This window comes from Macrobrachium nipponense, chromosome 5 (assembly GCF_015104395.2).
Source record: "Macrobrachium nipponense isolate FS-2020 chromosome 5, ASM1510439v2, whole genome shotgun sequence".
NCBI classification, from domain to species: domain Eukaryota; kingdom Metazoa; phylum Arthropoda; class Malacostraca; order Decapoda; family Palaemonidae; genus Macrobrachium; species Macrobrachium nipponense.
The window spans coordinates 137,716,003-137,728,083 of NC_061107.1; positions in this window are offsets into that span (position 1 = coordinate 137,716,003).

The following is a 12,081-nucleotide window of genomic DNA, read 5'->3' on the forward strand; positions in this document are numbered from 1 at the left end:
TGAATTATATATCGGTGAAAAGGCCAGGAAATTCTACATACAAATATATGCATGTGTTTCTTGTTGCTTTGCTAGATGAGATATTTAATCGTGATTAATAGGTAAAGAGGGTCTTTACAAGTACTCCCGCCCAAGACAATTGTTGTTAATTAATAACGAATAATTGGAAGATTTGTACAATGTTAATTGCATATCTTGTTGGTATCAGGAGCCATCCCCAAGTTAATGAAGTCTGTGGTTGTGGAGTGGTTTCGACTGATGAGTCGTCTGGTAGGCTTGCTGGTCGGGAGACGTCCTTCGTCCGGCCCCTGGGACAACCTCGACCTCGTTTTGGGATGTCAATTTCTTCGTTCGAGGTCTTGTTTTATGGAGGAATTTTTGGATGTCTGCCGATCTCTTCCCAGTTTGGTTATCCGTCAGGAAGGATAGCTTCAACCTGTCGACGGATACCCAGTCTTCCCACCAGTGGATGTTGACGAGGTAGGCCTTGGACATTCTTGTGATAACATGGTATTGTCCTCTGTATGGTCTGGTCAGGGGTGGGCAGCGGGCGTCGTTCCTCAAGAAGATATGTGTGCAGGTTCGCAGGCCTCCTGGGCTGTAGTTATGTGTCCTGTCCGCAAAAGTCTTCTGGCAGGGCACGAACTCCTTCACTATTTCCCTTATGAATGTATCTCGGTCGTCTGGTTCCATAGGGAAGAATTCCCCCGACACTGCCAGTGCTTCCCCATAGACTTTTTCTGCAGGAGATTCCTTGCTGTTCAGAGACCTAGCAGGACCCAGGGCAGCTGTGCATTCAAATTTTGGTCGGTACTGTGCCATCAGCAATGCTTTTAATGCCAGAGAGACCCAGAGTTCTCACAGGAATGCCGAGCCCCTATCTGTAGTTATGTCATCCGGCACACTGACACAGCTTATCCAACTTGATAGTAGGGCTTCAGCGGAGGTGCTTGTCGATGTTTCTGCCATAGGGGTTGCTTCTGGCCATCTTGTAGAACGGTCTATGACTGTTAAGAAGTATCTGGCGCCTCCCAATTGTGGCAGAGGTCATACAACATCCACGTGGATGTGCCCAAACCGTCTTCGTGGCTGAAGGAAGTCATGCCTGATTCCGTGTGCCAAGTGATCTTGCTTGCTTGGCACAGCATGCAGCTCTTTGCCCATCTTCGCATGTGTTTTTTTTTATCCCGTGCCACACGAACTTCCCAGTCATCAGGCGCATTGTTGTATGCCCTGATGGATGGGAAAGGCTGTGGATGACGTCTAACACCTGCTTCCTTCATGACGCGGGTATCAGGGGGCAGGGGCAGCCTGTGCTGGTATTGAAGGGAAGTGTCGATCAGGATTCTCATACTGGCACGTCGTCCCACTTCAGTGCAGTGAGGGCCATGTAGTAAATTGGCATTTCAGGGTCTGCAGCTTGTTCCTTCGCCAGGTCCTTGTAGTCAATACCAAGGTGGATTGAATTTATTTCAATCCTTGACAGGGCACCAGCTACCGGGTTCTTCTTTCCAGGGATATAGCTGATGGTGCACCTGAATTCAGAGATAGCAGCCAAGTGCCGCTGCTGTCTTGCCAACCATGCGTCTCCCACCTTCGTAAAAGCATGTATCAAAGGCTTGGGTCTGTCAGGATGGTGAATGGGCTGCTGTCTAGGAGGTACTTGAAGTGTCGCACAGCTTGGTAGATTGCCAGCAGTTCCTTGTCAAATGCACTGTAGTGGGTCTCCAGTGGCTTTAATTCGCGGCTAAACAACTCAAGCAGGCGAGGGTGACCCGTCTACAACTATCTGCTCCAGCATGGCTCTGCAATCGACATTACTGGCGTCGGGGGTAAATCTCAGGGGGCAGTGGGGTCCTGGTATGCTAACACCCTCTGCTGCAGCATTTCCCACGTCAGTGCTTTTGGCTTCTCCTTTAGCACCTTGGTCAGCGGATACATGATATGGGCGATATCCGGCACGAATTGTTGGTAGTAGTTGACCATGCTGAGGAACTCCTGCAGGGATTTGATCGTTTTCAGTGTAGGGAAGTTTTTCACTGCATCGACCTTGGAGGCCATGGGGCGGACACCCTTCGGGGAGACCTCGTGTCCCAAGAAGTCTATGTTCTTTACAACGAAGGAACACTTGTCAAATCTAACGATCAATGCATTCGCCTGAAGGTATTTCAACATGGCCCAGACTTGTCCCAGGTGTTCTTCATAGGATCTGGAGAAGATCAGGATGTCATCCATGTAGCAGATGCAGAAAGGCAGGTCCCCAAGATGCTGTCCATCAGGTGTTGGAATGTGGCCCCGGGTTTCCCGAGGCCAAAGGTGGAGTAGGAGAAGGTGTAGGTTCTGAGCGGCGTAATGATGTCCGTCTTCGGGATGTTGTCAGGATGTACTGGCACCTGAAAATAAGGTTTAAGTAGATCCATTTTAGTGAATATGTTAGCCCCGTGTAGTGCTCCTGTCAGGTCCTGCACGCTCGGCAGGGAGTAGTGGTCAGGGGTTGTTGCCAGCCAGGTTTAACCGACGGTAGTCCCCACAGGGCCTCCAGGAACTGTCTGGTTTCTTCACCATGGACTCGATGCGTTATTGCTTATACCCATCCTTTCCATTTCAGTGAATGCTTGTTTAGCATCCTGGAATTTCTTGAGTTGCAGGCAGCGAAATTTGGCATGTGTCGGCAGGCCTGTGATTGGGATGTGGTGGTAGATGCCGTGTTTGGCCTGAATCCTGGCACCTGGCTCAGTTCTGGCTTAAAGACGTCTGGGAATTCGTGCAGGAGGGTGCTGTATTTGGACAACGTGGCAACGCATACAACGAGCATTCCCAGGCCGGTGACAAGCGGGTGGGAGCGGGAGGTTCTGGTGTCTAACAGGCGTTTTCGGCCAACATCCACCAGCAGACCGTGTTGTGCGAAACTTCTTCACGTGATTACCATCCCAAATACGCAAAATAAAGCATTAGGTAAACAGTAACACTACGTTTCCACATGATAAAGAAGGAATATGTTTCTCTTGAAAACTTGTACATGATTATTTTGTCACGTTTTATATCCCTGTCCTCTGTAGATTTAGCTACTGTGATAAACTAGTAACACTAACCTTCCCCCCACGGATTTATTTGACAAGCCTTATCTTGCAAAAATGTTGCAACTAGCAAGATACCGTCGATGGGAAAATACAATTCACTGAAAATGAAAATATAAAATACTTTATATAAATATCAAAACAGTGACATAATCCAGATATAAAGATAATGACAGAAATTGTCTGTACGTACAGTGTGTATATGTACGTATATATATATATATATATATATATATATATATATATATATATATATATATATATATAGAGATATATATATATATATATATATATATATATATATATATATATATATATATATATAACATATATATATGTGTGTGTGTGTGTGTGTGTATAAACAGATCAACAAGTCCACAACCATCTTGCAGTCATATTTGTCCCTATTTTTGTACTTAATTTTATCCCGGGATTTCCCGGATGCACAAAAATGTTTGTTTGTAGATATATATATATATATATATATATATATATATATATATATATATATATATATATATATATATATATATATATATATATATATATATATATATATATATATATATATATACATATATATATATATATATATATATATATATATATATATATATATATATATATATATATATATATATATATATATATATATATATATATATATATATATATATATATATATATATATATATGTGTGTGTGTGTGTGTGTGTGTGTGTGTGTGAAACAAAGTGTATGCCGGAATTAAACATTAGCTGGAATTAATAAGACAGCAATCTACAGTAATATTTCTGCATATCTAGTCATGTTAAGCACATCAAAAACCTGAAAGGGAAACTAGGTATAATGAGCAATTTTAGACAATTGAAAATCCCAGGAATTCCCGGGATCCTTGGATGAGGAATAATTTTATCCTGGAATCCTGGAATCCCACGACAAAGAAAAGGCTCCAGAACGACAATCGCTAGTTTGGAGGCCTTATTGGCCTCATGGAGTTTATGCGCATTGCTCACCAATTTGTCCATTGAAAGTGTGTCCGCCTCTAAAATTTGTGCCCCTACCTCCTGTGGAAGGCGCCGCATGAATATTTCTTGTGATAGGCCGATCTCCTTTCTTCCGTCTTCGTCGAATTTCGGCAGCATAGGAGACCTCGTAGTTCGTCCCAGGTGACCTTGGGCGCCGCATCCCCCAGGGGCTGGTTCATCAGGTCCAGGGCGCGTTGGACTCTCTCTAGGACGGGCATGGAGTATATCTCGATGAGCTTTTTGCAGAGTCTTTTAATAAAGGTGAGCGAGTCAGAATATTCTGGCATGTCCAATTTAGCAGTTCTCTGGTATTATAGCAATATTTTACCTTAGAAATAGCGCTAAAGGAACGTATTTCACTGGGCGACACGGTTTCCTCGCCCAGAAATAGATTTTTCCTACGTCAAAATCCCTTTTTTCTCTCTGTGCATCTAGCCAAGGGATGATTTTGTTGAGTACCTCCTCCGGCAGCGTTGTCATGGTGATATCTGCTTTGGTTTCTTTGTCTGTGATTCTGGCTACACTGAAGTACACGTTGGCCTGCAGGAACCATGACATGGTATTTTGCCGCGAGAATGGCGGCAGTTTTATCGTCTGAGTAATCACAGTTTTCGAAGGCGAGAGGGGGATGCAGAGGATCTGTGCGTCCTCGGATCGATTATCTACTTCAGTGTGTCTGACATTTCGACTCTCACACACCAAAACGCGAATTAAACGCAGTATTTAGTCTGTTAATGGTATTCGGGGTTCGTCAGAAGTCAAAACTATATGCCGTGGGGTTCCGTTAATGACTTTCTGAATATGGTCGATCTGAATCGTAAATGGTCGGGCCAAACCATTCAAACACGCCAGAACGCACCTGAGGAGGTACACTGTGATTAGTCCGTTAGTGGTGTGGGTGTTTTTCTGAGAAAAGAGCTTTCAGAAGACTAGACTTTGTTGTAGTATGGTTAAAGGCTTCTGAAGGTAAGCGTGGCCATAGTGAGTCCGTTAATGGCTAAGCCAAACCGCTGCATACTGTCACTCCTCGGGTTACCAGTGTGAAGTCGGAAAGAGACAGAATTGAGTACTAACTGATTTATTACGTTGTTGTTGGAGATTAAGCTGGCATTATGCCAGCACGGGCTCTTGACCATAGAGCAGCCCATAGGTCATATTGAATATTTTGCAGGTGGAAAGGTGATTTTTAAGGATATGTTGTGAGCCTTGATTATGATATCAGAGTTATTTTATGCAGGCGAAATTATATGATTTGCAAAAGTGAAATGAAAGATGAACAGGCAAGGTTACAAAGCCCTTTAAACCCTAAGGTACCCATCAGTAGGAGAGAAAGATCGATAGTAGCGAGTCCTGGCGAGTCAGAGATAGCCAGTAAGGAAATCGAAAAAAGTTATCGTCGTAGAAAATCTGGGGAAAACAACTCTATGGAGATCATGTAGCATTTTTCATTACTCGAAGACAGAAATAAAAAGCACTGATCGTTAGTGGTAGAGATCGATGATAGAAAAATTAAATATTATCAGTTTTAGAAACGGCAAAACAAAAGATGGCAACAGCTTAAACGGTAGTTTAAGTGACAGTTGAAGAATTCGGTCGTTAGACGTGACACGGCCGAAAACGGAGGGGCAAGGAAGGTTGCTAAGTATTAGAAAAAGCTAATTACCCACTAAGCAGTAGAGAAGCTAGTTCATTTGAGATCAAAAGCGATACTCTTTTCCGAGGAGGCGGTCCGGGAGTAGTATCGTGTATACTTCAACACATTGAACGTAGATTTCTTTCGCCAGCGTAGTTAAAAACTTTTTCTTGCTCTATTTGTGGCGGGATCACAAGCTAAGCAAGACCTCCCCACATTTATATTAATCAATCCTGGTTTACAAATTTCCCCCAGCCACACTTTCCCATTTACTTTACTTTAATTACTAAAAGGACACTTGGTTCAGCAAAGCAAAAAACAAAATCTCAAACATGTTTACTTACCAGGAAACTTGACACAATCAGGGCGAGAAGCTGTGCTTTCAACGCGGTATGGCCGTCGAAAAACAAACCCCACTGCCACTAGCAAACCACCAAACACCCAACCAACTGTCACCAACAAACTGCTGAATACCAACACAAAAAACACCAAAGAAGCACCAAGACTACACACCAATTCACAAACATCAGACACAAAAAATTGCTCACCAACTCAACAACCACAGATGGACACAAGTACTACAGAACTCGATTACTAAAATACCCAAAACTTATGTGAAATGCACACAGACGACTCTGCTGACTGACCACCTCTCACTCCAAATGCCTTCATTGACTGACTACTCCTAACTGACTGACCACCTCTCACTCCAAATGCCTTCAGTGACTGACTACTCCAGACTGACTCCAAATGCTCGGCGACCGAGCCACTCAACAAACCAAAACGCCCGCCACACAAGCAGTTCACTCGTCAACTACCCATTCATCATTCACACCTCTCCCTCTCTCTCAAAACAAAAACAAAAACAGGCACAAACCTTCCCCATCCTATCTTAATAATAATGTTAAACATAAAAATACAATATAGTAAATACGCAAAACATCCAAGACCCTGTCGCTTCCGACGAACGCAAACAACCCAACGAGACAACAGATGAAACAACCAGCCACGCTCTCTCTCTCTCTCTATCTCTCTCTCTCTCTCTCTCAAGCAACCCTTGAGAATGTTGTCAAATGCAAAAATCATCAATTTCCCCATGTTTCCTCCCCTGTTGCATTGAAAACATCCCTTCACATACAACATCTACACTAAATAGCCCTCCTTAAAACCCAGGGATGTTTGGATGCTGGCCCCCTGGATCTTGTTTGAGGCCCCTCATACACTCTTTCAGTCGCATCATTATTCACTTCTTCCATAGCACTTTCATTCAAACTTACACTATCTCGCTCACTACTGTCCTCCCAAATCACATTATCCCCTTTATCATGCATTCCTCGCCTTTCCTTTTCATTCCCTTTTCTTACCTTCTTCCGCTTTCTTCCATACTCAGCCAATACTAACTGCTGATCCCCCAAATCTATTTGCTCACTGATGCTCGGCTCATATTTATTCGCTTTCAACCACTCACTCATCGCATTCTCACGGACATACTGTGGCGCATCCCTTCACCTGTGGAGCTGATTATGATGTGCCCTGACCTCAGCCATACCCCCATCCATTCGCAACTTCCCCAAAACATAACTTAACCCACTTGATCCCACTTCCAAAACCTCCAAAGGCCCCTCAAACATTTCCCTTACCTTACTCACATTCATTCTTCCCCTCCCAATCACCTCTTTCAACACTTTATCCCCAACCCTAAAACTTTCAAACCTCTCACTTGCTCTCTTCCACATATCCCGATCACTCTCTGATAACCCCAACCTTGGCCTAATAATTCTCTCAAAATTCAACACATACATGCAGGGTGACATACCTAAACTCTTTTGCAACATGGCATTGCACACCCACACCGCATGCCCCACATGCATAACCCAATAATTATCACACTTACTCATCATTCACAAAATCTCAGCCAGCGTCCCTACAGTCCTTTCAGCCAAACCATTTGCATATACAGACTAGAATAAACATGTACAATACCCCATTCCCTCAGCATTTCCTCAAATTCCCATCCCACAAACTCAGGCCTATTATCACTCAACATTCTCACAGGTTTACACGCACATCAGCAACATCACTTGGCTCACCATTCATGCGACTGTCTCACTCCTCTTATTCTTGATGGGGACTGCACACACAAATTTGCTCATGTGGTCCACCATCACAATCATTCTCACATGCCCGCTCGCTCGCAGTCATTGGCAAAGAAACACAGTCAATCACAAGCATTTCAAACGGTTCTTTCTTCTGCAGTCGCAACACAGGTGGACTCGTATGCACACTGATACTTTCCCCTCTGACATACTTCACATGTAACGGCCACATCCACACATATCTCTCTTAACCCAGGCACAAATAGTCTCTCTCATGCATTCCCATAACATATTCTTCCCCATGTGCCCAAACCGATCATGGACCAACAGGCACATACTCATGGCTGAGTCACTGGGAAACACTGGCACATACACTCCCTTATCATGCATTCCTCCCTGGTGCAAAAAGTACACTACATTTTTGCACACTACAAGCCATCTTGCAAACCTTTTTTATACCTCCAACTCACATGGCCAATCTTCCACACGCACTCCTCCCAAAATGCATCCTCGCAATTTACTTATCTCCAAGCACCTATCTTTCATATTGTCAATCTCTTCCTCGCTCAACAAATCACTCTCGCTTCTAGAAACATCAATCATACTCACAAAGTTTGCCACAAACACACTACTATCCTGAATCCTTGTTATCTTACTAACCCCCTTTCTAGAAGCTCGTTCCCTATGTCTACACTCACATCATGCATCCTCAAAAAATCTATCCCTATTAAAAAATGAGCCGGCATATCATCTTCCCCCATGGCTATAAAGTTATGTACCACTTCCAACTCCCCTAACCTAACCTTCAGCTGTACTTCTTCCCATACTAAAACACTTCCCTATCCTAACCCATGTATTCTTACACTTGTACACTCCCTTTTCACTCCCCAGTCGCATCTCTCAAACTCATTTACCACTGACCCACTCACTAGATAAACTTGCATCCCCGTATCAACTAAGCTACAGTACCCAATATCATTCACTCTTCCCTCTGACGAACGTCACAATTTTCCCTTGGGTTCCATGCATACACACATTCACTGCCACATATACCTGATCATCCATACTGCACAAGCATCCTCCCCACATTCCTCCTCAGTTATTTTCCCACTTTCATACTTATGATTCAAATCCCCCTCACAATCCCCTTTTCTGACTAACCAACTACAACGTGTTCCCCATACTGAATTCTCAAAATCCCATGCTCACCATTTGCAATTAGCCTCCCTCTATACTCAAATGGTCTGTCCCACCCAAAATACAAAAACACTTCAACCCCAAACAACTCTGCTACCACCAACAACAACCACGACATCTCTCCCCCACCTTGCTCCTCCACCCCTTCCTTCTGCACATCACTCATCAACCTTACTCGCAGCTCATTTTGCAAAATTGGGCACTCCCACAACCAGACTCTTACTCTCCAATCTTTCAGTGCTGAAAACAAACACTCACAAAAACTCTTTCATCCCCACAAACCCCTCTCCTAAAACCAAACCTTCAGGTACTATATCGGGATCCCAGTCGCTTTTCATGGGATCGGCACCCTTACCATGCATCCTCAACATTGCATCCACAAAGACATTCTTACTCCTTGGCACATACTCTAACCTAAAGTCAAACTCATTCAAATCCTCAATCGTCCTCGCAATCCCAATCCTAGCATTTACACTTTCTTTCTTAATCATATACACTAACGGCTGATGATTCGTCCGTATAACAAATCTTACCCCATACAAAAAAACTTTCAACACTTCACATAGAACCTTATAGCCGCAAGCTCTGTCTCAACTACCGAGTACTTTCAGTCCGCTTTATCAAAGGCTATACTTACATATCTTACTGTCCGCTGTCCACCTCTTACAATGGTATAGGACTGCGGCAGTTTGTTTGTCTTTTCTTACAACTGTTATACGTAAGCATTGTGGTTCTTTTTCCCCTTCTCGTCTGAGTGATATCTAGTAGATTTTGGTTCTTCTTTAGAATAAGGGAGATGACTCAAACGGACTGAGTTAACTTATAACAACTTTATTTCTTAGCTCCATCACTGGAGTATAGGAATGGTTTGGTCGGATGACCACTCAGTTGGGAAATCTAAGTTGAACTGAAATATAGGAGGATCGCGTCGATAGCGTAACACTAGCTATCTCAGCGTTTTACAATAATAACAAGAATAAAATGAACACGTAGCCATACGGCTCGGAAGTCATGTGTTTCCGCTATAGGTGAATAGGTCAACCGCTTCCCATGGAAGGTGTTGTGACCTGTTTACAAAACACACAAAATGATTATACGTACAAATGCAAACCAGGCTACTGCAAGCATTGCATAGCATGGTCTAGTTTCACGTCCTGTTATGGCGTTGCGGTTACACTCCTAATTCGCCAATGACCCCTTGGGTCATGGGTTTATTTACAGATATGGAATTTATCTGTTTACAAGATGTAATATATTACACATATGCCATTACACTCAATTGCTCTTCTCCATTCACCTCGTGCAACTGCTCTAAACATCTCCCCACTAGCATCTGTGTAGAGCTCAAGCCTACTCACATCCTCACCATAATCCGGGAACACCAAGGTGACATCCCTTGCAGCCTCCTCTTTCAATTTCTCAAACTTTCTCACCATTCACTCATCCCACTTCAACTTAGTGCAATTTCTCTTCCCCGTCCATTCAGTCAGCGGCTTTCCTATCCCCTAACAGTCCCTAACAAACTTCTTTCCAAAGTCAACCGAATCAAAAAACCTTTCAACTCATGGAAATTCTCTTACCTTTAGTACAAACCTTTTGCTCTTCCTTACACAACCTGCACTCACCATATGTCCAAGAAATTCTACCTCCCCGGCCAACCATGTACACTTCTCAAGCTTCACATTCACTCCAACCTCTTCCAAATGCTCCAGCACCTTCTCAAGCAACTCCATATTCTCTTCAACAGTTTCACTCACAATCAAAATATCATCTATAAACACAGTCACCTTCCTATCAAACCTAGCCAAAACTACATTCATTGCCATCTGGAAGGCAGCAGACACGTTAGCCAACTCAAAATTAAACCTTTTAAATTGGTAGTGGCAACTACCACTCAAAAAAGCTGTAACAAGCTTGCTCCCCTCCTCTAGAGGCATCTGTTCATAGCCCCTTACCAGGTCTAATTTGGTAAACACCCTCATCCCATGCATCGTGTACACACAATCAGACATTACATTCATCAGGAATCACTCCTTCATAGTCACTTCATTCACCCTTTTGTAATCCACACACATTCTCAAACTTCCATCCAGCTTTCGTACAGGGACAATGGGGCTATTCCAAGCACTCTCACTCCTCTCTATCACTCCTACTCTCTCAAGCTCCTCACACTGCTCCTCAATCTCTGTGCGATAGGTATGGAAAAGTGTCGGGGACGCTGATATATGGGGGTATCGTCTTCCGGAACTATTTTAAATTCCAAAAGCTTAGACCCCCCAAAATCCTCGTCTCCACGGCTCAACACACACTGCCTACTCCACAACATCCACATCAATCACTCCCTGTCGCCATCACTAACAATTTCATCCACCCTAACTCGCTCAACTCATCATATATCCAACTATCACCTTCTTTCACACTACCTGTCATACCCTAGCGTACCTTTCGTTATCCGCATTCACCAACGTGTATAGCAACCCTACACAATCACACTTGGCAACATCACAAAAACCTGAGGATTCTCCATGTCTATGACCCCGTCGCACACATGCACCCTTGCTCTTACCAACTTGCTCGCATCTACACCTTCAACCACATATTCACACTTGTTGGCGATGCCGAGACTACCCAGCCACGCAACTTTCACACTAACAACTTCCCTGACCTTGTGCGGCTCTTTTGCACTCTCTCACAACCAATGACACCCCTTTCCATACCTTACTGTCTACCCCTCCATCCCTATCCAAGTACAACTCCCCACGTACATTCCCTTTCATCTGCAACTCAATCATATTCTCGTTGGATGGACCACCATCCCACACTCCTTCAAAACCCTATACCTTAACAACATATCATACTTTTCATTCATTCCCACAACCACACAAAAGTTACTTTCATTCATCACTACCCCCTTAATTTCTATCCTTCCACGTAACATTCTCACCACTGGCATACCTAAATTCCTTATTCCTCGTACCTCCCCTTTACATTTTCCAGCCTCACACCTACTCCGCTACTTATCACGTCTGTTATTAAAGAGAATGCTGACGC